The sequence below is a fragment of the Tamandua tetradactyla genome, chromosome 2 (assembly GCF_023851605.1).
Source record: "Tamandua tetradactyla isolate mTamTet1 chromosome 2, mTamTet1.pri, whole genome shotgun sequence".
In the NCBI taxonomy this organism is placed as follows: domain Eukaryota; kingdom Metazoa; phylum Chordata; class Mammalia; order Pilosa; family Myrmecophagidae; genus Tamandua; species Tamandua tetradactyla.
The window spans coordinates 26,275,146-26,300,183 of NC_135328.1; the positions used below are offsets into that span (position 1 = coordinate 26,275,146).

Sequence of the window (25,038 nt, forward strand, 5' to 3'; positions counted from 1 at the left end):
TTTGTGCCCATCCCTTTGTTTCTCCTTGCAAAGAATCTGGCATCTAGGAGGCAATAAATGAATTGATATGAGGCTGCGGGAAAATGCTGGGCAACTTCTCGCACGTGCAGAATGTGTTCTGCAGTTTGTGAAAAATGAAATATCCAGTGATTATTTTTCAAGCCTATATTTGCATTACTATTCATTTGCAAAATATCTTTAAATAATCATCATCATAACCCTGTTAATCAATATTATGTCCCTATTCGAAGGATAAAGGTGCTGAGGCTTGGGGGGTTCGCTTAGCTATGGATCCTCTTCAGAGATCACCAGGTAACAAGGAGCAGCGCAATCTCCTTTGGACTCTACTACACCACCTTTTAATGATCCTTTTCTAGCAAGGAGGAAGAGAGGTGAAATGATAAAGCTACGGAGGAAAAGTCATTTTCTGAGACTTAGGGACCCTCATGAAGGGTACAATACGGGCTGTAGGTTGACACAACCCAGTCATGAAAACAGGGTGTTATCTTCACAGAGTGTGACTCTAGCATATAGCAAAACTTGGTGAGGCTGAACAAAACCATCCAGGGCCAAGTTACAACCCATTGGAATATTCTATGGAGCATCCCGCCATACTGTGAAATTTGGGGAAATTTGTAGGGGCACAAAAGTCAAGAACAAAAATATGAGAAACCAATGACTAGGGACATGCTGGGTGCAGGATTTTTATTTCAGGTCCGTGGCTTCAAACGTGAAAATGATGGAAATTTAAGAATGGACAGCATTTTCCGAAGACGGAAAAGAATGTGTTTAGTCAGAAACCAACTGCTCTGGCCAAAAAGGGCTGTAATGGAAAACAGATGGGAAGGGAGGGTAACTCCTCGATAAAACTGCAATGGTTTCCATGGATGACATTAAGGAGGGTCTGGGAAGAATTTCAACAGTGAGGAAAGTGTAGAGTAATTCAATGAGCACACAATCGGGAAGGACATCAGAAACAGAATGTAGGCAGCAGATGTCCAAATATCATGCACGGAAAATGAGCAACATAGTAACCTTGAGACTACAGCGCAGTGTGACAAACAAGACTTCATAGATACCTCTGAGGGTTGGCTGATGGAAGTGAGCCATGGGAACCTCGCGAGAGAAGGATGTTTTGTGCACAAAAGACCTGTTGGGAAGGAGGTGAAGCCACACTGTAGGCTGAGATAACAGTAGATGCAGAGGAATCCCTGAACACTTGGATGGGGATGAAAGGAGAGAGGAACAGCAGCGATGTTTTCATGGAAGCAGAGCTGAGCCACGTGCACGAAATAAAGGACAGCCCACACAATTAGTGGAGATAACATATTCCGGATGCTGAGTTTTCCATTTGCCTTCCTAATAATTTCATGACCTAGAAAGGTAGAGGAAGGAATGCAATAAATGTGCTCATTGATTCCAACCAATTAGAAGAAGCCACTTGGAGGAATAGAAGAGATGAGAACTTGGAAGGATGTGGCCGTGTCATCTTCAGGGGAAGGCAAGGCCGAGCTGGGTTGAACGTGTACCCAGGACTTTAGGAAGGTAGACTGCAAAAGGTTTTCACAAAATACAGGCATAGTCCCACAGGTTTCCAAAACAGAAGACAGCACAAGAAAGTGTTCAGAAAGGATGACTTTGGGCAATTGTAAAAAAATTCCAAAGAGGAGAAAAGAGGTGGGGAGATTCTTAGAGAAATTGGAGTAATGACTAACAGCCCTATAATCTGGGACACGGAATACAAGGAGGCAAATAATAACTCTATGAGAGTGGCCTAAAACCACACAAATAGTAGCAGGAATGTTAAAATCTTGATATAGGGTGGGCCACGGTGGCTTAGCAGGCAGAGTTCCCGCCTGCCAGGCCGGAGATCCCAGGTTCAATTCCCGGTGCCTGCCCATGCAAAAAAAAAAAAAAGAAAATCTTGATATAATCAGGCGGTGGAACAGTGTCTCAGCAGGCAGAGTTCTTGCCTGCCATGCTGGAGACCTGGGTTCAATTCCCTGAGCCTGCCCATACCAAAAAAAAAATCTTGATGTAATCAAGGTATACAGGAGTAGTAAAGTCAGAAAAAGCATTATGAAACACAGGGAATTATGATAACGGATGGTGCAAAGGATGTACTATTCCTCAAATGAAATGATGTCACATTCCTTTATACTCTGGCAAGGACTGTGATTATGCAGCTACAAAGGAAGAACAAATGTGACTAAAAGTATGCTGAAATCCCTACTGGGGGAAGATGTTACTATTCCTCTCTGGAATCTAATCTAAGATGAAAGTTGCTGGCCCACAGTCTGTGGGATCAGGCCACATACAACTGCCTATCTCCAAACTCTCTTCCTATTCAAGTATTACCAACAGCATTTCAGCAAGTCAGTCTTCAAATTCTTCTCTCAGCTGCTTGGGGATATAATTCTTTGGGGCCAGAAGAACTGATTCCAGTTGGATCATCTGCAGACTCTCTGTTATTAGAGTTTTTGGATTTTTACCTCTCTCTCTTTCAGCTGGAGATGTCTAGCTAACGGGTTAAAGCTAGCTGACTGCTGCAGAAGGGCAGTTTCCAAAGTTCTCAGCAGAGCCCTATTTTTTTTCTCAAAGCAATGTTGCCTAGTTAAGGTGGGATGCCTTTATGAAAGCAAGTTGAAGTGCAATGGAGTTTCTTAAGAATTGTTTAGAGTGATTCATCCTGAAAGAACTTGGCAAAATAAGTGGCATCATCTTTTATAATGCCTCTAAAATTAATCTATAATAAATACATGATTTTTATGAAGTTCAAGGACAGATAAAAGTAATCTATGTTTTTATACCTATGTTTTTTGTGGTTGTAATTGTTTCCTTACAAAATTGAGGTTATGCTATATAAACATCTCTTAACTTGTATTATAGTCTCATATTTTAACACTATTATATAAAGTCTCCTGACTTTATATATTTATTTATTTATTTTTTGTTCTCTCCCAAATATGTGCTTCAGGAGAGCAGGCCTTCTGCACACCATGAAAACTCAGCACCTATAACAATATCTGGCACATACATTATTCAATTTTTGTCTGCTGAATGAATGAATAAATGAGTGAATGGCACTTTTTTTGTATGTGTGAATGACATTTTATTGTGTCCATAATAGTACTTCAAAAACATAATTTAAAATGATTACACAATCCCATAAAATGAGTATAAACATAACTTGTTGAGCTGTTCTTCTAGTGTTGAACAGTTGGGTTATTTCAAATTTTCAATTTTTACTATTATAATTAATAATGATATATACATTGGAATTTGCAAAAAGTAGTTAGTAATTTTGAATATTTCCTTAGGGTTAATTCCTAAAGGCAGGTTTATTCTGTCAAAAATTATTTTTAAAATCTTAAAGAACTTTTCATGTATTGCCAAGTAAAGTTCTAGGGATCCTGCAAATTTATATCCCAGTATGTTTTTTATTTTGTTCATGGTTGTTTTAAAATAGAGGCATTATTAATTTTAACGTTGTTAAGCCCATCTTTTCTTTGTAATATAAGCAATTATTTTTGTCTTTTTCCATCCTGAGATAAGATTCACCTCTGCTTCCTGTTAATTGCTGAAGATAGCATTTTTCACATGTTATCTTTTCACCCATCTGGAATATATTTTAATCTATGGTATGAAGCATGATTCTAATTTTATTTTTTCCTATTTGTTATTAATGATACCAATACCATTTGAATACTCTACCTTTCCTTATTTATTTGGGCTATCATTTTCATCACATAATATATATATATTTTAATACGGAAGGGTTTATTTAATATGGAACAGTCTATTGTGGAGCATTCAAATCTATTCTGTTGTTTCATTTCTCTATTTCAGTCCCAGCATCATACTGTTTTACATCTTTTTACAAAGACTTTTTTAGTGGGCGGGCAGTGCATGGACCAGGAAATGAAGCAACTTCATATTAAGTTTAAATGTATAGTGAGACATGTCACTTGGAATTATTCTTTTATTTGGGAGTTTCCATTCGTGATAACTAATATCTCATGTTGTTTTAACTTGTAATGTTGAAAATTACTGAAGTGGGAGGCTTTTTTTTAAATGTGTATATATTGACCTCATATTTTTCATTTATTTATTGCCTGTCCTTATCATTTGGCAAGTTTTCTATTAGAATACTTAACTTTAACTTCCTGATTTGTAAGCAGTCTCTATTAGTTAGTGGTATTAGTATAGCATGTGATTTATTTTTATCTTCATGCTAGTTTCTCTTTTTCATAAAGTTAGCTGGAGGCCTGGCCCCTTCCATAACTGGCCTAATTTCTGCGTTAGAAGCTTACTCTGATTCAGGCATCCTTTCTTTTCCCATTGATTTGAAATATCACTTTTATCACAGTCTGGTTACATGGTCTAGTGGTTAGGTGTGCAAGTTCTGGGATCAGACAGCTAACATTCACAAGCTACTAAACTTCTTTGCTACCCTTTTCTATAAGGTTGTGAGTGAATTTGAACAGTGGCCTTTAGCACATGGTAAATGGCATACAAGTGACAGCTATTATTATTGCAGTGGCTAAAAGATAGATCTCTCCTTTTGTGGATTTTGTTTGTTTTCAACCCCTGTTTCATTTGGTGAGAACAACAAGCTCAGTAAGTCTGGACCTTTGCTCCTTGAATATCTCCAGCTATTCACCTCAACTGAGGGCAGTTTGGAAACTGCCTCAACTAAATTGAAGGCAATTCTCCAAATTTGTTGCTTTTCTTTCCCTCCCCCATCATTGCCAAACATTCCAGACTCTGTCCTTGAGATACTAGGAACACTGAAGAGGGTTACTGTGGAGATGACATGCCGAACTTATCATGGCATGCTCAATTTATCACAGCAACTGAAGTTAGCTGGCGCTGATCCACCGAACTCCTCACCTCCCAGTTTAGAAGCCAGCTGCAGCAAATCCCTCACTTAGCACACATACCCAGCAAAATGAAGGCTCCAGACCCCTGAAATCCTTCAGTTTATTCCCCACCCCTTAAACCCATGGCTTGCCTCTGGGGTGACTCCTGATAGCAATACCTCTGCTCCGAGCTTGGAATTTTCTTCCCTGAACTCACATAGGAATGTTCTACCTGTGTCTAGTTTTTTTGTCAATCCAATTCCAGATGCATGATAGCTTCCAGAGCCATAGCTGTCTAGCAATCCACCAGAAACTTAGTGACTTAAAACCACAATTTATCATTGCCTCTCATGATGCTATGTATTGGCTGGGTTTGGCTGAGCGGTTCTTCTAGTCTCACTTTAGGTCTCTCATGCTGTTACCGTTGGATAGCAGCCAGGCTCCACTGTACAGGATGGTCTAAGAAACCTTCTTTCACACGTTTGGCATCAATGTGCTTCTCCATGTGGCCTCTCTCCGCATCCTCCAGGGGATTCTCATCCTCTAGGGGATTCTCATCCTCTGGGGCATCTCCCCCTTTCTTTACAGCATGAGAGTTGGACTTTCATGCCTGGTGTCCAGCTTTGAAGAGAACAAATGAGGAAGCTGCCAGACCATTTTAAGGCTTACATCTTAATTGGCACAGCATCACTCTCACCAGTTCTATGGTTCAAGTCCAGCCTCAGGGTGGGAGAGGACTGCAAGGAAATGTAGACCAACAGATGGGGTTCATCAGGATGATCTTTGTGTAATTATCACATCACTCTTTTGTTTTGCAGAGCTGTTAATTTTTTCATTATTATTATTGGATTATTTCAAAAAGATCTGGAAGAAGGGAAAGCGGTAAATTCTTAGTCTTTGTTCCCCATTTCAAAGTCTAAGTCCAGCATTTCTTTTGAAGTCATCAAATAAATTATATTTTGCTACTTGTGTCATTCTCTTTTTACATATATGTATTGTGTAATACAATGTTTACAATTATCTCCTCACTCTCTAATACCATCAATATCACTTAATTGCAAAAATAATTTCTTCTTTGAAAATGAAATTCCTCAGAATAAGAATTCATTCAACTTCATAGTTCAAGAAACATTTAAAAAATACCTACCATGTACTGGGTCCTATAATCAAGATGTAGCAGGCTAATATTTTCAATTCCCTCCATGCAGGAGATAGTATTCAAATTTTAGTGTCTCTTAAAAGAATCACATATTTTAAAAATGAGATCTGTATCAAAATGATCAGTAAACACAAGGCATTTTTTAATGCATTTAATGCATTATCAAATGCATGGCACTTGCTATAAGGGATGTAAAGAATTGTAAGACACAGTGCTTTCCTTGAGGGAGCTGAGAATATGGGGAATTGTCAAATGTAATAAAACTAAACACATACAATGAAGGTGATAACTGCTATAAGATAGATACATACCAAGTCTGTCCCTAGGTTTTCCTTGGATATCCTGTCTAAAATGTCAATCCTACTCCAGCTCTGACAATTTTTACCCCCACAACTACTTTAATGCTACTTCTCACTGTCCAATATTCTGTATATTTAACTTACTTATCCTGTTTATTGCCTGCTTTCCTCACTGGAATGTAAGTGTCATAAAGGTAGAAGTTTTTGCCTATTTTGTTCATTTTATATGCAGTCACTAGGACACATAGTTAAATGTTCAGTCACTATTTGTTGAATGAATGGGGGAAATGCTGAAGGAATTGAAAGGAAAAATGATTTCCTGGGAAGAAGGATTTTAAATCTAAAAAATCAGAACCTCAGAAACAAAAGAAATAAGAAGCAAATAAGAAGGACGCAGAAGATTCGAATCCTGACAATAGAGCAAGGCAGAAGTGATTTGTTCATCAGATTGGTAAAAATGAAAATTATAGATCCTTTCATGTATTGGCTGGGGTTGGGAAAACTGGTATTCTAAACAACATTGATAAAAATATACATTAACACAGCAATCTTAGGGACTTTGGGTAGGGTCTGTTAAATTGCAAACACACATTCTCTATTGTCCAGCAATGTTACTTCTTTGTATCTTTCCCAGAGAAATCCTCAGGTTCACAGAGGAGGGAAACTGAAACACAGAAAAATGAACTTGCCTAGGGTCATCTCATAATCTATGTGAGTGTTAAAAGTTAACATATACGAGGCCTATTGAAAGGTTTCTAGATTGTAAGCTCTTACAGCAGTCACATGTATACCGGAGTTGTAACTGTTACTTCTAAATTCTGAGACGCTGAGCTATTTGTCTATGACCTGGCCGTTCCCTGGAACTTTGGGCATATGTGTAACACCTGAGACTCAGAGTTAGAGCTCTGAAACTATGAAAGTCAGTATTACCTCATACAGCAACTGTTTAAAAAATTGAAAAAGTGATCAGCCTTCAGCTAGAGATATGAATGAAGCTGATCTGGATGGGACCAAGGTAAATAAGAATACAGGGTAAAGGATGAGATAGTCCATATTTTGAAAGTTCAACTTCTGTGTGAGACCAAAGGAAGAGAGGTTTATTTGGTGCAAAATTTATATTTTGGGGGATAGCACAATACTACCTGCTGTAATCACAATAATATAAGTACACTGAATGAAGCCAAGTGTGAATATGGTTGAGGGAAAAGGGCTGGGGGTACAAATGACACCAGAAGGAAAGATAGAGGATAAAGACTGCGACTAAAATTTAGGAATGCCTAGCATGGACAATGATGGTAATTAAATGCACAAATATAAAAGCGGTTTTGGGTAAGGGAGAACAAATGAATGTAGACAATGCAAGGGGTTAAAAATGGATACAGGAAAAGGCCCAATCAATGCAAGCTAGAGTCTATAAGTCAACAGTAACATTATAATATGCTTCTATTGAATGTAACAAAGACATTATGCCCAAACTAATGTCAACAAGTGAGGGAGGCATGGAGTAGGGGTATGGATTCTGTGGAGAAGAAAAGGAAATATCTTTATATAGATTATGGTGGTGAAGGTGTGTCTATTGACTTAGGTTGGACTGTATAATGTGCGAATGACTTAGGTTGGACTGTATAATGAACAGAGAGAAACAAGTGCTAGAGAAAATGTGGAGAAAGAGGTGTACATATTCACTGTTGATAGGAAGGCTGAGAGGCACAGTCCCTTGGAGGGCAGTGTGGTGATTCCACAAAAGGCTAGAGGTAGGGTTGTCATAGTATCTTTCAACCCCATTGTTAGATCTTTACCTGGAGGAACTGAGAGTGGGAACATGACTGGACATTTGCACACTGATGTTTATGTTGGCAGTGCTAGAGATTTGCAATAGATGGAGGTAGCCTAAGGGTACAATGACTGAGGAATGGCAGGGAGAACTCAGATGTTTACATATGCACTATTGAGTGGCTGCAAGAAGGAATGAAGTTGTGAGGCATGCAATTAAGTGAATGAATAAGGACAATGTTGAATAAAATGTCAGAAACAAAAAGAAAATATTATCATGCCTCACTCATATGGATTAACTATAATATACAAACTCAGAGAATTGAAGTCAAGAGCATGGGTTATCAGGTTGGGGCAGACTGTAAAGGTTCCTAGATTGTAAGCTCCTACAGCAGTCATATATATTTAGGAGTTATAACTGATATTTCTAAATTCTGGGTTACTGAGCTATTTGTATAATAACTTGGCTGTTCCCTGAAGCTTTAGGTATTTATGTGACACCTGAGACTCAGAGTTAGAGCGCTGAGGCTATGAAAGTCAGCATTATCCAATTCAGCAATGTTTAAAAAGCTGAAAAAGTGATCAGCCTTTGTCTAGTGAAGTGAGTGAAGCTGATCTGGATAGGACTATGGTAAATTAGAATACAGGGTAAAGGATGATATGGCCCATACTTTCATACTTCAACCTCTGTGCAAGACCAAAGGGAGAGATGTTTATATGGTGAAAAGTTTAGAATTTGAGTAGCACATCATCTACTTTAATTTGATGGTCAGTCTAGTTGAACACCATAATTGCATGGAATTTTGAGTAGGAGGTGAGATCTTGTTGGTTTGTGCAGGTTAGTGTGATGCTCCGATATATCCCAGAGTAATTTGGGCAGAGAATAAACAAGTGTTTGCAAAGTCCCATTGGATAACTGGGGAGAAAAGAGGAAATATTAAACTTCCCCATGTAGGGAATTCCTAATATTCTCACAAGCAGTGGGGACAACCAATTCAATAGCCTGAACCCTCAATTTTGGGGCTTGCCCCTATAAAGCTTATTCCTGCAAAGGAGAGGCTAAGCCTACTGATAATTATGTCTAAGAGTCACTCCCAGAGAGCCTCTTTTGCTGCTCAGATGTGGCCTGTCTCTCTTTAAGCCATCTTGGCAGGTGAACTTACTGCCCTCCCCACCTCGTGAGATATGACTCCCTAGGGTGCAAATATCCCTGACAACATGGGACCTTATTTCTGGGTGTAAGTGGGGACCCAGCATCATGGGAGTGAGAAAGCCTTCTTGACCAAAATGGGCAAGAGAGAAATGAGACAAAGTAAATTCTTAGTAGCTGAGAGATTTCAAACAGAGTTGGAAGGTTATCCTGGAGGTTATTCTTATGCATTATATAGATATCCCTTTTTAGTTTATGGTATATTGGAGTGGCTGGAGGCAAATCCCTGAAATTGTAGAGCTGTGTTCCAGTAGCCTTGATTCTTGAAGAAAACTATATAAAGATACAGCTTTTACAATGTCATCGTGTGATTGTGAAAACCTTGAGTCTGATGCTCTCTTTATCCAGGATATGGACAGATGAGTAAAAGAATAAGGATACAAAATAAATAAATAATGGGGGGGTAAGGGGCAAAAAATATTGGGTAGATTGCAATCTGGTCGTCAATGAGAGGGAGGGGTAAGGGTATGAGGCATACGATTTTTTTTCATTTTTCTTTTTATTTGTTCCTGGAGTCATGCAAATGTTCTAAAAATGATCATGGTGATGAATACACAAATATGTGATGATATTGTGAGCTATTTATTGTATACTGTGGATGGACTATATGGTTTATGAAGATATTTCAATAAAAATATATATTTTTAAAGTTAACATATAAAACTTTTAGAAAAGCGTCTGGTATATAATAAGCACTCTATAATCATTTGCCCACATTATTTTTTATTAGCCAATTGAATGTTATTTTCCACGTATTTTCTAGAGCTTTTTATTCTTTTATCTACTTGGCATTTAATGCTATTATTTTCAATTGCATAAATAATTTGTATGCATAAAATATTAAATTTGTCATATATTTTGGAAATGTTTTTTCACTTTGTTGCATGCCTTTTAAATCTGTTTATGTTGTTATTAGATAATAAGATAATGAAAACTGTACATAATCACAGCTATCAAGTCCAATCTGGGTATCTTTTCAAGCTTAGATATCTGCTGCCATAAGAAATTTGACAATGGTTGCTTATTGTTTCTTCTGTTTCTATAGTCTGACTTTTGACAATAGTTGCTTATTGTTTCTTCTGCTTCTATAGTCTGACTTTTGACATTCCATTTGGAAATTATGGCAGTGTCTTTCAATATTTTTAAAATAGCTAACAAATTATCCTATTGCTAACCCTTTTCCTTACTAAAGATTATTGAATAATGTTCCATTTCTCCATCAGACCATACTGTAGATATATATACTATATATAAAATATACATACTAGCATCTTTTACAGGGCATCATTTCTGACTCTTTGGTCTATCAATACCAATATCAAATATAAGGGACAAATATATCTGTAAATGGGTTATAAGCATTTGTGACAAATAGTTGAACGTGACTTTTTTAAGGTCATAGATTGCAACATGACCAAATTATTTCCCTCTGCCAAAAATCTGAACTCTGACCTGCAGGATCATCTTCTTTCCTAATTTCCTTAGAGCCCCTGGTTTTGTCATGAAGCTATGTGGAAAAGTAAGAGGTACAGATTTTTCTGTGTATAAGAGCATATGCCATTTATAGCTGGCAAGCATCTTTCTGGTTTATTTGATTTTTAACTAAACAACAATATGGGCGATACTTTATAATAATTTGGGAGTGGCAGTGAGAAAACCCAAAAGCACAGAGACAGCTGGAAATTCCATGGGGATCCAGAAATTATAAAACCAATTTCACTAAACAATGAATATGAAGAAAGGATGTATCAGTAGGACAACTGTGAGCTAAACTTCAAACACTTTGGGTCCTGGGGCTCTTCTTAATTAATACACAGTGTACCAGCTCTGCAAAACATGGGAAGGCTTGAGTTGCAAATGGAAATAATAAGCACTGTGTATTAGTCAGGGTTCTCTAGAGAAACAGAACCAACAGGAGATATCTGTAAATATGAGATTGATAAAATTGTCTCATGCACCTTTATAATAAAAGAGTAGCAATAGAAGAGTCCAAGCTATAGTAGGGCAAGCTGTGTAGCTGACAGCTCCAACAGAGGGCCTGGATGAACTCCACAGGGGAGGCTTGCTGGCTGAAGAAGAAATGGAAAAGTCTCTCTTCTTCCTTAAAAGTCTTCAACTGATTGAATTATCTCTTTGATGGAGACATGGCTTAGTTGATCAAAGATGTAATCAGCCACAGATGCAATCAACTGACTGATGATTTAATACACCAGCCTTCTGGTTTATCAACCAGCTATGAAATATCCTTGCAGCAATGGTCAGGCCAGTGCTTGCCTGACCAGACAACTGAACACATCACTTGACAATCACAGTCCAGGCCTTGTCAACTTGGCAACTATACATATCACCTCGAAACATGCTTAATTTCCAAATAGAACACAATTGCAGATTTTTCTACTTAACTGCCCTACATACAACCATAAACACACTTCATCGCTCCAGAATAGGGTACATTCACTGTTAAACTTCATATCCTATGACTAAAATATAACAAGGAACAATACAACTTATGTCATATAAGAAGAAAACAAGATATTTGCTTATGTACAGATGCAAACATGCTCATAACAAAACAGGGAGGAAATATTCGAACAATGAATATGAGGAAATGAGGAAAAGTCCTCATTTCTGTAACTGGCCATATGGTCATAGTTCATATGTATCACCACCTTCTTCTACTACCCATTCCGTGTTCCCTTTATCCCCAGCAAGCCCTTCAGCTGGCCATGGTTCTTTGACAGGTTAGGTGACCCAAACCTTCATTCCTGAAATTTCTGAGCCATTGGTAGTCCTGTCTGAATTGGGCTGTTGCAGTTTTCCATTGATTAATCACAGGGAATGGTAGTACTAAGAGAAGCTCTAGGTAATCTCCTGTATTCCAGGAAAGCTCTTCTTTGCCTCTATTGTGTAGTTGCAACCTTATTTCCCCTTGGTATTGAGGATTAATCACCCCATGCAGAACAGTAATTTCCTTTCATGCCTGTTGATTCAGTGGCATGAGAAGTCCAAAGTGGCCAGGTAGCAGTTTTAACTTCCAATTCAATGGAATCATTGTTGTGTCTCCTGGTAGGATCTCGCCTTCTTTTGGAACTAAGACTTGTAGACCAGCAGAGTTTGAGGTTTCAGGGACAGGAAGCAAAAATGTTTCTAGTGGATAGTGAGTGGTGACATTTCCTTTTCCACCCTTTGATTCCTGGACTCATGAATCCTGGCTATGAAAGAAACAGCACCCCAGAGTGGATGCTGATTCAGAACATACACAGCCTCCTGGAGAACACTGTCCCAGCCGTGCAAGGTATTGACACCTAGTTGGTACCATAACTGGGTCTTTGAAGGGCCATTCCACTGTCTATCAACCCAGCTGCTTCTGAATGATGGGAAACATGGTAAGACCAGAGAATTCCATGAGCATGCACCCCTTCCTGCACTTCATTTGCTGTGAAGTGGGTTCCTTGATCAGAAGCAATGCTGTGTGGAATACCATGCAGTAGATAAGGCATTCCGTTAAGTCCACAGATGGTAGTTTTTGTGGACGCATTGCATGTAGAGAAGGCAAACCCATATCCAGAGTATGTGCCTATTCCAGTTAGAACAAACTGCTGCCCTTTCCACAATGTTATCAACTTGCCATCAGGTAGTAGGCTGATCACCTTGGAGAATGGTGCCATCAGGAACTGAGTGTGGGTCTCTGCTGCTGGCAGATTGGGCACTCAGCAGTGGCCGTGGCCAGTTGGTCTTGGTGAGTGGAAGTCCATGTTGCTGAGCCCATGCATAACTTCCATCCAACATGGTTCCAATGACCACCATGCCCCCTTTGTTTATGAGCCCATTGAACAATCACAGGAATATCCAGAGAAGGAGGATGACAGATATCCACAGAACGGGTCATCTTATGCACTTGATTATTAAAACCTTCCTTTGCTGAATTCACCCTCTGGTGAGCATTCACATGGGACATAAATATACTCATGTTTACCACTTAGAAAGGTCTATCCACATACCTCTGCCCCAAGACCTCTTTGTCACCAATTTTCTAATCATGCTCCTTATAAGTCCCTGACCATCCAGTCGAACCTTTAGCGACAATCCATGAGTCGGTATGCACAATGCACCTCTGGCCAGTTCTCCTTCCAAGAAAAATGAGCAACCAGGTGCACTGCTCAAAGTTCTGCCCACTGGGAGGATTTCCCCTCACCACTGTCCTTGAGGGACATACCAGAAAAGGGTTTTAGTGCTACAGCTGTTCACTTCCAGGTGGTCCCTGAAAATCATACAAAGCCATCTGTAAACCAGGCCAAGATTTCTCTTCTTCAGTCAACTGACTGTAAGGAACTCCCCAAGAGGCCATAGCTCTGGTGTGAGAAAGAGAAGGTAATGTGGCAGAAGCGCATACCATGGGCATTTGGGCGACTTCCTTATGTAACTTACTTGTGCCTTCAGGACATGCTCTGGCCCTATCTCATATATACCATTTTCATTTTATGATGAAGTGCTCCTGTGCATGTCCAGCTTTATGGTTTGGTGGGTCACACAACACTTAGCTCATGATAGGCAACTCAGGTCTCATGGTAACTTGGTGGCTCATGGTTAAGCATTCAGTCTCTATTAAGGCCCATTAGCAGGCCAAAAGCTGTTTCTCAAAAGGAGAGTAGTTATCTGCAGCATAAAGTAAGGCTTTGCTCCGAAATCCTAAGGGTCAGTGTTGTGATTCTCCTATAGGGGCCTGCCAAAGGCTCCAGACAGCATCTCTATTTGCAACTGATATTTCCAGCCCCATTGGATCTTCTGGATCATATGGCCCAAGTGACAGAGCAGCTTGTACAGCAGCCTGGACCTGTCACAGAGCCTCCTCTTGTTCCAGTCCCCACTCAAAACTAGCAGCTTTTCTGATTGCTTGGTAAATGGGCCAGAGTAGCACACCCAAATGAGGAATATGTTATCTCCAAAATCCGAAGAGACCAGCTAAATGTTGTGCCTCTTTTTTGTTCATGAGAGGGGCCAGATGCTGAGAAAATCTTCTCAACCAAAAGAGGGAAGAGTGAAATGAGACAAAATAAAGTGTCAATGACTGAGAGATTCCAGAGTCAAGAGGTTATCCTGGAGGTTATTCTTACTCAGTAAATAGATAGCACCTTGTTAGTTAAGATGTAATGGAGAGGCTGGAGGAAACTGCCTAAAAATGTAGAGCTGTGATCCAGCAGCCATGTTTCTTGAAGATGATTGTATAATGATATAGCTTTCACAATGTGACTGTGTGATTGTGAAAATCTTGTGTCTGATGCTCCTTTTATCTACCTTATCAACAGACGAGTAAAACATATGGAATAAAAATAAATAATAGGGGGAACAAATGTTAAAATAAATTTGGATTGAAATGCTAGTGATCAACAAAAGGGAAGGATAAGGGGTATGGTATGCATGAATTTTTTTTTCTGTTGTCTTTTTATTTCTTTTTCTGAATGGATGCAAATGTTCTAAGAAATGACCATGATGATGAATATGCAACTATGGGATGATATCGTGAATTACTGATTATATATGTAAAACGGAATGGTCATAAGTTAAGAATGTTTGTGTTTGTTGTTACATATTTTTTTTATTTTAAAATTAATAAAAAAAAGAGGGGCCAGATGTAACAGCTTATCCTTAACCTTAGAAGGGCTATCTTGACATGCCCCACACTACTGGACACCTAGAAATTTCACTGAGGTGGAAGTCCTTTGTATTTTTGTTGGATTTATCTCCCATCCCCTGACATGCAAATGCCTTATCAATAAGTGTAGAGTAGTTGCTACTTCTTGTTCACTAGGTCTAATCAATATGATATGTCAATATAATGGTCCAGCCTGATGTTTTATGGGAAGGAGAAACAATCAAGTTTCCCATAGACAAGATTATGACATAGGGCTGGAGAGGTGATATACCCCTGAGGCAGGATGGTGAAGGTTTACTGCTGGCCTTGCCAGCTGAATACAAACTGTTTTTGGTGGTCCTTACTGACAGCTATTGAGAAAAAAGCATTTGCTACATCAGTAGCTGCATACTAGATAACAGGCGATGTGTTGATTTGCTCAAGCAATGATATCACATGTGGAACAGCAGCTACAACTGGAGTCACCACCTGGTTAAGTTTATGATAATCTACTGTCATCCTCCAAGACCCATCTTTTTTCTGCACAGGCCAAATAAGAGAGTTGAATGGCAATGTGGTGGGAATCACCACCCCTGCATCCTTCAAGTTCTTAAGAGTGGCATTTGAGTCTCTGCAATCCCTCCAGGAATCCGGTGTTGCTTCTGATTGACTATTTTGCTAGGTAGGGGCAGTTCTAGTGGCTTCCCCTTGGTCTTTCCCACTAAAATAGCTCTCACTCCATGAGTCAGAGAACCTACATGGGGATTCTGCCAGTTGCTAAGTATGTCAATTCAATTATGCATTCTGGAACTAAGGAAATGACAACAGAATGGGTCTGGGGACCCACTGGACTGCCTGAAACAGACCTGAGATAAAACTCCATTGATCACCTGATTTCCATAAACTCTCCTCTGACTAGTGGACCAGAGTGATGTTTTGGGTCTCTTGGAATTAGTGTCACTTCTGAGCCAGTGTCTAATCCCCTAAATATCTGATCATTTCCTTTTCGCCAATGCACGACTACCCCGGTAAAAGGCCGTAGGTCTCCTTGGGAAAGGCTGGGAGGAAGGTTAACAGTGTAAATTTTTGGCAGTGTAACAGGGTCTTTCCCCAGGGGTACCTGGCCCTCCCCTCTTTCAAGGGGCTCTGGGTCTGTAAACTGTCTCAAGTCTGGGAATTGATTAAGGGGCCATGACTCTCTCTTTTTGCCATTCAAGTTAGACTTCTGTTCACTTGACCTAAAACTCTTCTGTTTATACAGGTTCAAAAAGAATTTAGTAGGCTGCCCATCTATTTTACTTCTAGGAACCCCATGATCTACAAGTCAATGCCACAAGTCTCTGCGATTCAGATTTTGACTGCTGCATTGAATTTGCTGGCCATTATGGTGGCCACACCCACCCCGTCTATGGCGATTAGCTGTTGCCACATGGCTTCTACTAACCCAGGATCAAATCATCCCCATTGTGTTTTAAGATTCCAGCTCAGAGGGCGGGCCGCGGTGGCTCAGCGGGCAAAGTGCTTGCCTGCCATGCCGGAGGACCTCGGTTCGATTCCCGGCCCCAGCCCATGTAAAAAACAAACAAACAAACAAAATACAATAAAAACAAGAAAATGTTTAAAGATGTTTCCCTTTCTTTCTCCCTTCTTTCCTTCCATCCTTCCTTCCTTCTCTCTCTGTCTTTCCTTCCCTTCCTCCCTAAAAAAAAAAAAAAAAAAATAAAGATTCCAGCTCAGTGACAGCAGTTCCTACAGTATTATCTGACCTACAGAGAAGGGCAACTACAGAGCTCTTCAGGGATGATGGGGCTAGTCTCACGAATTATTTCTCAAGATTCTGGTGAAAGATGTGTCCTTTGGACATTTCTGGGGTGTAAGAGCAGGCTTTCCATGATAAATTCACTCTAACATTCCAATCTCTCAAAGCCTCTAGATCCCCTCACCTACATTATACCAGGACAGTTCTGGAATTTTTGACCTCAGGTAATTCAACTGCCTTTGGATCCATATTTCAGCCAACCATCCAAACTGTTAATGCCCTTTCTAACCCCTCAAGCTATAACATCAAATGCAGAATCATTACTTCGTGGGCCCATATCATAAATTTAGTTTGATCCAACTTTAGATTCCTTCCAGTATTATTCCACACTCTTCTTAATATCCATTCCCACACATATTCCCCTGATTTCTGTCTATATAAGATTGGAAAACTCAGGCAGTTCTTTTGGAGTGTAGCATACTTCCTCACAGATCAAACTTTGTACCTCACCTTTCAGGTCCTGTTGGGACTTAGTCCAGTTATAGATCTTGAAGAAAAGTGGGGTAGTAGGAATGGCGCATGAAAAAAAAAAAATAGAAGTGTGTTTCAAGCCAATTACCTCAGGGCATTCCACTGCAGTTTCATCTGGTGAAATAGGATTAGTAGCTCCATACAGAAGAGTGAGGCCTTTTTCCCTAGGAGAAGTGGTTATAAGGTTAGCAGGCTATGAAGGGTTAATCTCATTGGGTGGAGGTTGGATAACAGACTTCTCTGGGCAGACTGGAAGTGGGGAAGCTCTTTCTTCAGGGCGGTCCGGGTCTATCTAGCAAAGGTTCAGCAGATTCCAGGGATTCCCTCTCCCTATCAACATCATTATCAAGCCATATATCCCACCCCACATTTCAGGATCCCATTCTTTTCCAATAGAAGCCCTTACTTTAACAGTAGACACCCTGCAAGAATTTTAGTTTACATTGTAAATCTGCTACTTGTGCAATGAAGCTCTATGACTGGTTTTCAGAGATCGCAAGTCTGCATCCACAGGAAAAGATTTTCTTTCAGGGCAAACACAGACACTTTTACATTATTCAGACAGTGCTTAAACTGCAAACTTGAAGCCTTCAGCTCATCATGTATTCCTCATCACTGTATCCAGCATATCTAACAACAACCAGACAACATTATTATATCTCTTAATTCCACAAAACTCTATAAAGGTATCAAAAACATTTTCACCCAGAGACTTGCCTCATAAAAGCCCACAATTAGCAGTATCTAATGGAGATATTTCATGTATTTCTCTTGTCAAATTACCCCATGGATGGTCAGTGCCAACTTGATTATTGGAAACAGAGTCATTAGTGCCTACGAGTCTAATCAGAGCAGAAAGCCAATTGTAAAAAACAATTTTTGAGATTCTGTTTCTTGAGAACCACTCCCAGTACCAAGCTGTATTTGTTAGGTTATCTAGAGAAATAGAACCAACAGGAGATATTTGTAAATATGAGACTTATAAAATGTCTCATGCCACCATGGAAATGGAAGTGTCCAAAATCTATAGGGCAGGCTGGAAGGCTGGCAGTCCCAATGAAGGGTCTGGATGAACTCCACAGGAGAGCTTTGCTGGCTGAAGAAACAGTGGAAACAGTCTCTCTTCTTTCTTAAAAGTCTTCAACTGATTGATTTCTCTCATTGGTGGGAGACACGCCTTAGTTGATCATAGGTATAAGCAGCCACAGATGCGATCAACTGACTGAACACCAGCCTTGAACTATCCTTGCAGCAATGGTCAGTTGCCTGACCAGACAACTGGGCATCATCACTCAGCCAAGCTGACACCAGAACCTATCACATGTGGGTCCATGAAAAAGGAACCTAAGACTTTCCATTTAAAGTTTTTAAAATATAATTTTAAAAACTGCTCTAAGTTTCTTCCAAGATACCCACAGACTCATACCAAGTTACTCAGATTTACTTTATGAGAAAACACTATTTTAATTCTAAAACAGTTTTCACAAATTTTTGCCAATATTTAGATTAGCAGATAGAAAAATTATTAGATAACCATATGTGAAAAATAGGTATACAGATAGTTGAAAAGAAAATGAGTCCTCCATCAGAGTCAACCAAACCTCACAGCTTCTTTGACTCTATCTCAATCCCAGTACATAACATCATTATTGTCTATTTCTTCAGCTAACCTAGTGAGAGCATCCAACATAGGGTCTGACATATACTTGCCTCCCAATAAGTATTGGAGAAAAAATTATAATAAATTAATTGAAAGAAGTAAAGGTGATTTCAACAAAAAGCCAGCTAACATTGATCATGAATTAAAATCGGCTATAGCTAGAAATGAGGAACTCTGTTGGAATGAGAAAAAGAACGTTGTTGGACAAAAGAAACAGTTCAAATATACATTGGACTTTAGTGAAAGATCTATTTCACAACGTATTGCTAACAATTTTTTCTCTTCTCTTTTGCAAAGCTAATGAGAAAATCAGTTCCAATGAGAAAGCAGAATGTCGAGTTGTGTAAACGGTACTGTTTAAACACTCAAAATGCGAATGTCAGGCCTTTGCCCCAGTGACTGGCTGGCTGCACCAGGAAACTGATATTCCAAATCACAGGTAGGTGGCTAAGCCAAGAAAAGTAGGTTTAGGGATATTTGTGCAGAATGAGGAAGGCTTTGGGGTGTTCAAGAACTGAAATTCTGAAAGTTAAGAACCACTATGATGGCTAAATGGATTTCCAAAAGTTTGTAACAAATTGTAAACTCATCAGCAAACTATGAAAACATCAGTTCCATACACTTTTTTCTTTTTTCCTCTTTTGGGTGCATGGTCTGTGAATCAAACCCGGGTCTCCCACATGGAAAGATGAGCAGTTCCATACATTTTTGATATTATCAGACGTTATTGTCTTAATTGTTTAAGCTTAACATATGAATATAACTTCTGTGGGGGATTGATTCATGTTTCCCACAAAAGGAATGTTCCCAACCCCTGGTCCTGTGAGCGTGAACCCATTTGAAAATAGGGCCTTTGAAGATGTTATTAGATAAGGTGTGCCCAGACTGAAGGAGGCTAGGCCTTAATCCAGCATGACTGAAGTCCGTATAAGCAAAGGAAATCAGACACAGGAAAGAAGTAACAGAGAACAGCCAGAAAGCTGATGTCAAGGGAACCTGGAAGAGAAAGGGGAAGTCGCCACCGTGAGCACTGCCATGTGGTGGAAAAGCCAAGGAACCCCAAAGATTGCCAGCCAGAGGAATATATTGGCCCAAGGAGCAAAGAAGCCTTCTAGCTACTGAAACTGTGACTCAATAAATTCCTGTTGTTAAGCCAACCCATTGTATGTTATTCGTTTTAGTAACTAGGAAACTAAAACAACCTTGTTTCAATTTGCTTTTCTAAATGGGTGGCTAAGTTTTCCTTTGGTTTTTAATTGAGCTCTGTCCTAGGCACTCTTCAGGATGTTCAAAGAATGTGAGTGAACAAATAGACAAAGATCCCTGTCTCCTAGCAAAGGAGACAGACAATAAACCATATAAACAATAGTAAATAAGTAAAGTTATGTGCTAGAAAATAGTAAATTTAGGAGGAGGTAGGGAAGAGAAGAGGATAAGGAGCATCAGGGAATGTTGGGCTGGGAAGTGTTGGACATTTACCATATACGGTGTGAGCAAGGGATTAGGGTAGGTTTTCTTGAAGTGAGACATGAGCACAGATGTGAAGGAGGTGAACGAGATGGCAGACCCTTACAGAAGGGGAGGGGTGACAAAAGCCCTAGGTGGTAATGGACCTGGCCAGTTCAAGAATCAGCAAGAAGGCCAGTGTGGCTGGAGCAGAGGGAACTTGGGGAAATGTGAGGAAATCAGAAAGATAAATAGGAGGAGGACACAAATCATGTCGGACCCTCTAGGCCACTATAAGGACTTTCACTGATTGAAATGTGGAGCCATACAGAATTTTGAGCATAGCTGACCTGATCCGATTTATGTTTTAAAAGGATCATTCAAGCTGTTGTGTTGAGAAGAGGTTATAAGGAGGCAAAAGCCAAAGCAGGGAGACTTGTTAGGAATGAGAGATGATGTTGGCTTGGTCCAGGGCTGTACAGGAGGTGATTCTGGAGATATATTGGAACTTATATAATGTATCGATGAATCTGATGTGCAGTGTAAGAAATGGTGAACTGTCATGGAGAAGCAATCGTGAAAAATTTCCAGTGTGGTTAGAATCCTTCACTTTTAAAAAATAACTACTTAGAATAAGCAAACTCATTGAGTCAGAATCTAGAATATCGGTTACCAGGGGTGAGGATAGGGAATGGGAAATCAAGGCTTACAATATACATGATTCCTACTTGGAATGATGGAAACGTTTTGGTAATAGATGGTGATGATGGTAGCACAACATTGTGAATGTAACTAAGAGCACTGAAATATGTATCTGAATGTGAATAAAAGGGGAAATGCTGAATTTTATATATAGCAACTAAATAAAAAAAAACTTTAAAAATCCATAGAACCACACTACACAAACAGTGAACCCTGAGTTAAACCACTGATTACAGTTAATAGCACAATTATAAAAATGTGTTGTTATCAATTGTAACAAACGCTCCACACCAATCCAAGCGTTAATATTAGGGCAATATATGTGCATCCTGTACTTTATGCATAATTGTTCAGTAATCCCACAACTTCTCAAATATAGAAAAAATTAAAATTAAAAATTAAATACACAATACTGTGGGGCAAAATAACTACTGTGACAGCCAGAGCCATGTGCTACTCAGACCTCCCTTCTAGAAAGGACTCTTTGTTTAGCTAATGGAGGTGTGGTTAGCTGACGGCCTCAACCTGCAGCACATTTGGGATCCAACAGGGCACTTGAGCCAGGGCCACACTCTTCCTGGGCAGTCCTTAGTCACTGAGCACAGCAGGGGTTGCAGGGTCTGGCCATTTCTGTCTGTCGGGGTCTCCTCTGCCCAGCAGTCTTTGTTCTACCATTCCCCATTGGGTTAGCCAAGACTTTGTCAGATCTGTATCACAGTCTGAGTCTTTCTCACACCAATTCTGCCTCCTCCCCCTCTCAGTTTTCACCAAGAAGCCTCTTGTACTTCTAGCTTCATTTCAGTGTCTGCTTACCTGAAAACTTGGACTGGCATAGCAACTGAATGATGAATAAGAGATCGCGAGGACTGAGAAACTTGCAGTGTGGGAGGCTACACGGAGGTGGAGGAAGTTAGCAGTATAGGCTAGAAGGCAAAAGAGTTTATAAAGCTCGATTGTTAAGAGCTAAAGGTTTGTTTTGTTTCTTATTTTTATTGCTGCATGTAGAAATCCTTTTAGAGATGAGAACTTTTCTTATAATAGGGAAGTATTTCTGCACTTGAAGCATGATATTATAAACAAAGTGTCACCACTCTACTCATATCTAGAATTTCGAAAGACATTTCATTGAATAAAATATGCATCATCCATTACCTATAGACTAATAAACAATGAAGAAGGGGGCGTAACTCAATGGCTAGACATGTGGTTTACCTATAGAGGAGCTTAAGTGCAAACACCGTCATTTTTCTGGATTAGTTCCAGAATCAGACTTCATTCACCCTTGTATTTTCAACACAATCTTGGTACAAAGTAGGTGCTCAGAGGATATTTGCTGGATAGAATGATGTCCTGCAATGTGGAAGACCAGAGGATTCCAAGAAATTTCCTCATGTGAACTGATATGTGTTGAGCCTCTTTTTCTCATACCCATTGTGCTGGTTTGAAGCTATTATGTACCACAGAAAAGCCACGTCCTTTAATTTTCATTTAATATTGCTAGGCAGAATCTTTTTTATTGTTTCCCTGGAGATATGACCCACCCAATTGTAGATGGTAACTTTTGATTAGGTGGTTTCCATGAAAATGTGTCTCCATCCATTCAAAGTGGGGTTGCTCATTAGAGCCCTTTAAGAGGGAACCATTTTGGAAAAAGCATGATAGCAACCAGAACCAACAGAGTCCACACAGCCAGAAACGTTTGGAGATGAAGAAAGAAAACGCCTCCTCATGAAACAAGAAGCCAGGAGAGAATGCTAGCAGACATCAATATGTACCCTCCCAGCTGAGAGAGAAACCTGAACTTCATCAGCCTTTTTTGAGTGAAGGTAACCTCTTGTGGTACCTTAATTTTGACATTTTCATGGCCTACGAACTATGAACTTGTAACTTAATAATTGTCCCTTTTTAAAAGCCGTACCGTTTCTGGTATATCACATTCCAGCAGCTTTCAAGCTAGAATACCCACTGACTCCATCAGCAAAGCTTGTCAGCTCAATTTTCAATAAATCCAGAATTCAACCACCTCTTCCCTTTTGCCTGGCTTTTACCCTGATACAAATCACCACTCTCATATGGATTATTGCAGTATCCTCCTAATTTGTCTCCTTGCATTGATCCTTGCCCAACCCCAAGAACCCCTTCACACAGCAATCAGAGACATCTTTCAAAATAGTCAGGTCAAATAACAGGAGCTCTCTTTCATTACTGGTGGAAATGTAAAGTGGTACAGTCACTTCGCAAGACAGTTTGACCATTTATTATGTAGCTAAGCATAGGCTTACCATGCAATCCAGCAACTGTTACCCAAATGAAGTGGAAACTTATATCTATAGAAAACCTGGCATATGAATGTTTATGGCAGCTGTTTCCATAACTGGGAAAAACTGGAGACAATCAAGATGTTCCCCAGTAACTGAATGGGTAAACAAATTGTGGTATATCTATACAATGGAATACTACTCAGGAATTAAAAAAAAATGAGCTATCATATCACAAAAACACATGGAAGACTCAAGTACATTTTGCTGAGTGAAAACTAATCTGAAGAGGTCTCACACAGTATGATTCCAACTACACGACATGCTTGAAAAGATAAAACTATAAAGACAGTAAAAAGATCAGTGGTGGTCAGTGGTTGGGAAGGGTAGAAAGGAGGGAGGGAAAAATATTTGGAGAACAGGGTGTTTTAGAGCAGTAGAAATTATTCTGTGTGATACTGTAGTGGTGGATACATAGTGTGCATTTGTGAAAATCCATAGATCTGTACAACACAAAAGTGAATCCTAATATACTGCTTGGGCTTCAGTTAATAGTAATGCAACAATATTGGTTCATCAACTGAAACAAATGTACTGCACTAATGTAAAATTTTAGTAGTAAGTGAAACTGTGGGGAAGGGGGAAAGGAGTATACAGGACCTATGTATTTCTATGCATTTTCTTGGTAAACTTAAAATACTACAAAATAAAGTCTATTTAAAAAATCATAAGTCAGATCATATCATTCTTTTGTTTAAAACACTCCAATGACTTTCCATGTTACTCAGAATGAAAACCAAGGCCTTTACAATAGTTTTCTGTGCATTGCATCCCCCCACCCTTTCCTTACATGTCTAATGTTGTCATCTATTTTCTCCCCCCACCCCACGCTTGCTTTCTTGGCTCCTTCACCTGTCCTCCTTGCTCATTTTTCAACATGCCAAGAATGCTTCTACCACATGGCCCCTGCATCTGCACATAATATTATGTGAGTATGAACATTTATGGTTTTTATTGTAGTTCTATTTGGAAATCTTTTGTCCCAGATATCTGCAGGGCTGGTTTCCTCACTTCTCTCTGCTCTAAGAGACATCAGGGACACTTTCCTAGATTAACCCATGTGTTAGTTAGGGTCTCAGCAGAAAATAGATGCCACATTTAAATTAGGTTTATTCAAAGAAAACTCAACAAAGGGGCTCTTTACAATGATGTGATGGGGAACTTAGAGACGTCCCACTGTGAGTGCAGTACCCTGGGGTCAGAAATAAGGGCCCTCTAGTCCTGAAGGGTCAAGGTGGGAAGCAATTATCAGAATCTGGAAGAAGAGAGTCATGTGGGGAGGATTCACCCTTCAGGAGCAATGACCTGCTATTTAAGATATGAACAGTCACGAAGAGGAATAAATACACTAACTCCACTCTCCTCCCTCCCTCCCAGGTCCTACCGGGGCTTCCAGAGAGCCAACTGAAGTGGTGTATATGGGTCAGCCTTCTTGGGACTAACTGATAGGTGAAAAAGTGGGAGAATTGATGGTGTTGGGGATAAAGATATGAGGCATTTTCTCTCCAGCAACTCTTCTTTCCCCCAGCACTATTGATCTTCGTGCGCTTTCTTAAATGGCACTTATCATTGCTTGATGTACTATAAGTATCTTCTAATTTTTTGTAATTGTCGGTTTGTCTGTTTATCTATTTGTCCCACTAAAATAAAAGCTCTATGAAGACAGAGATTTTGTCTCATTCCCCAC

General features: G+C 39.6%; 1 long non-coding RNA gene across 1 annotated transcript; it reads left to right on the top strand.

The window, feature by feature from the left end:
• Positions 1–7,210: 7,210 nt before the first annotated feature.
• LOC143659455 (uncharacterized) lies at positions 7,211–25,007 on the top strand. The gene is made up of 4 exons (XR_013163548.1): positions 7,211–7,335; positions 19,183–19,324; positions 24,237–24,279; positions 24,729–25,007. It is a non-coding gene; the product is annotated as an uncharacterized LOC143659455 (long non-coding RNA).
• The last annotated feature ends 31 nt before the right edge of the window (positions 25,008–25,038 follow it).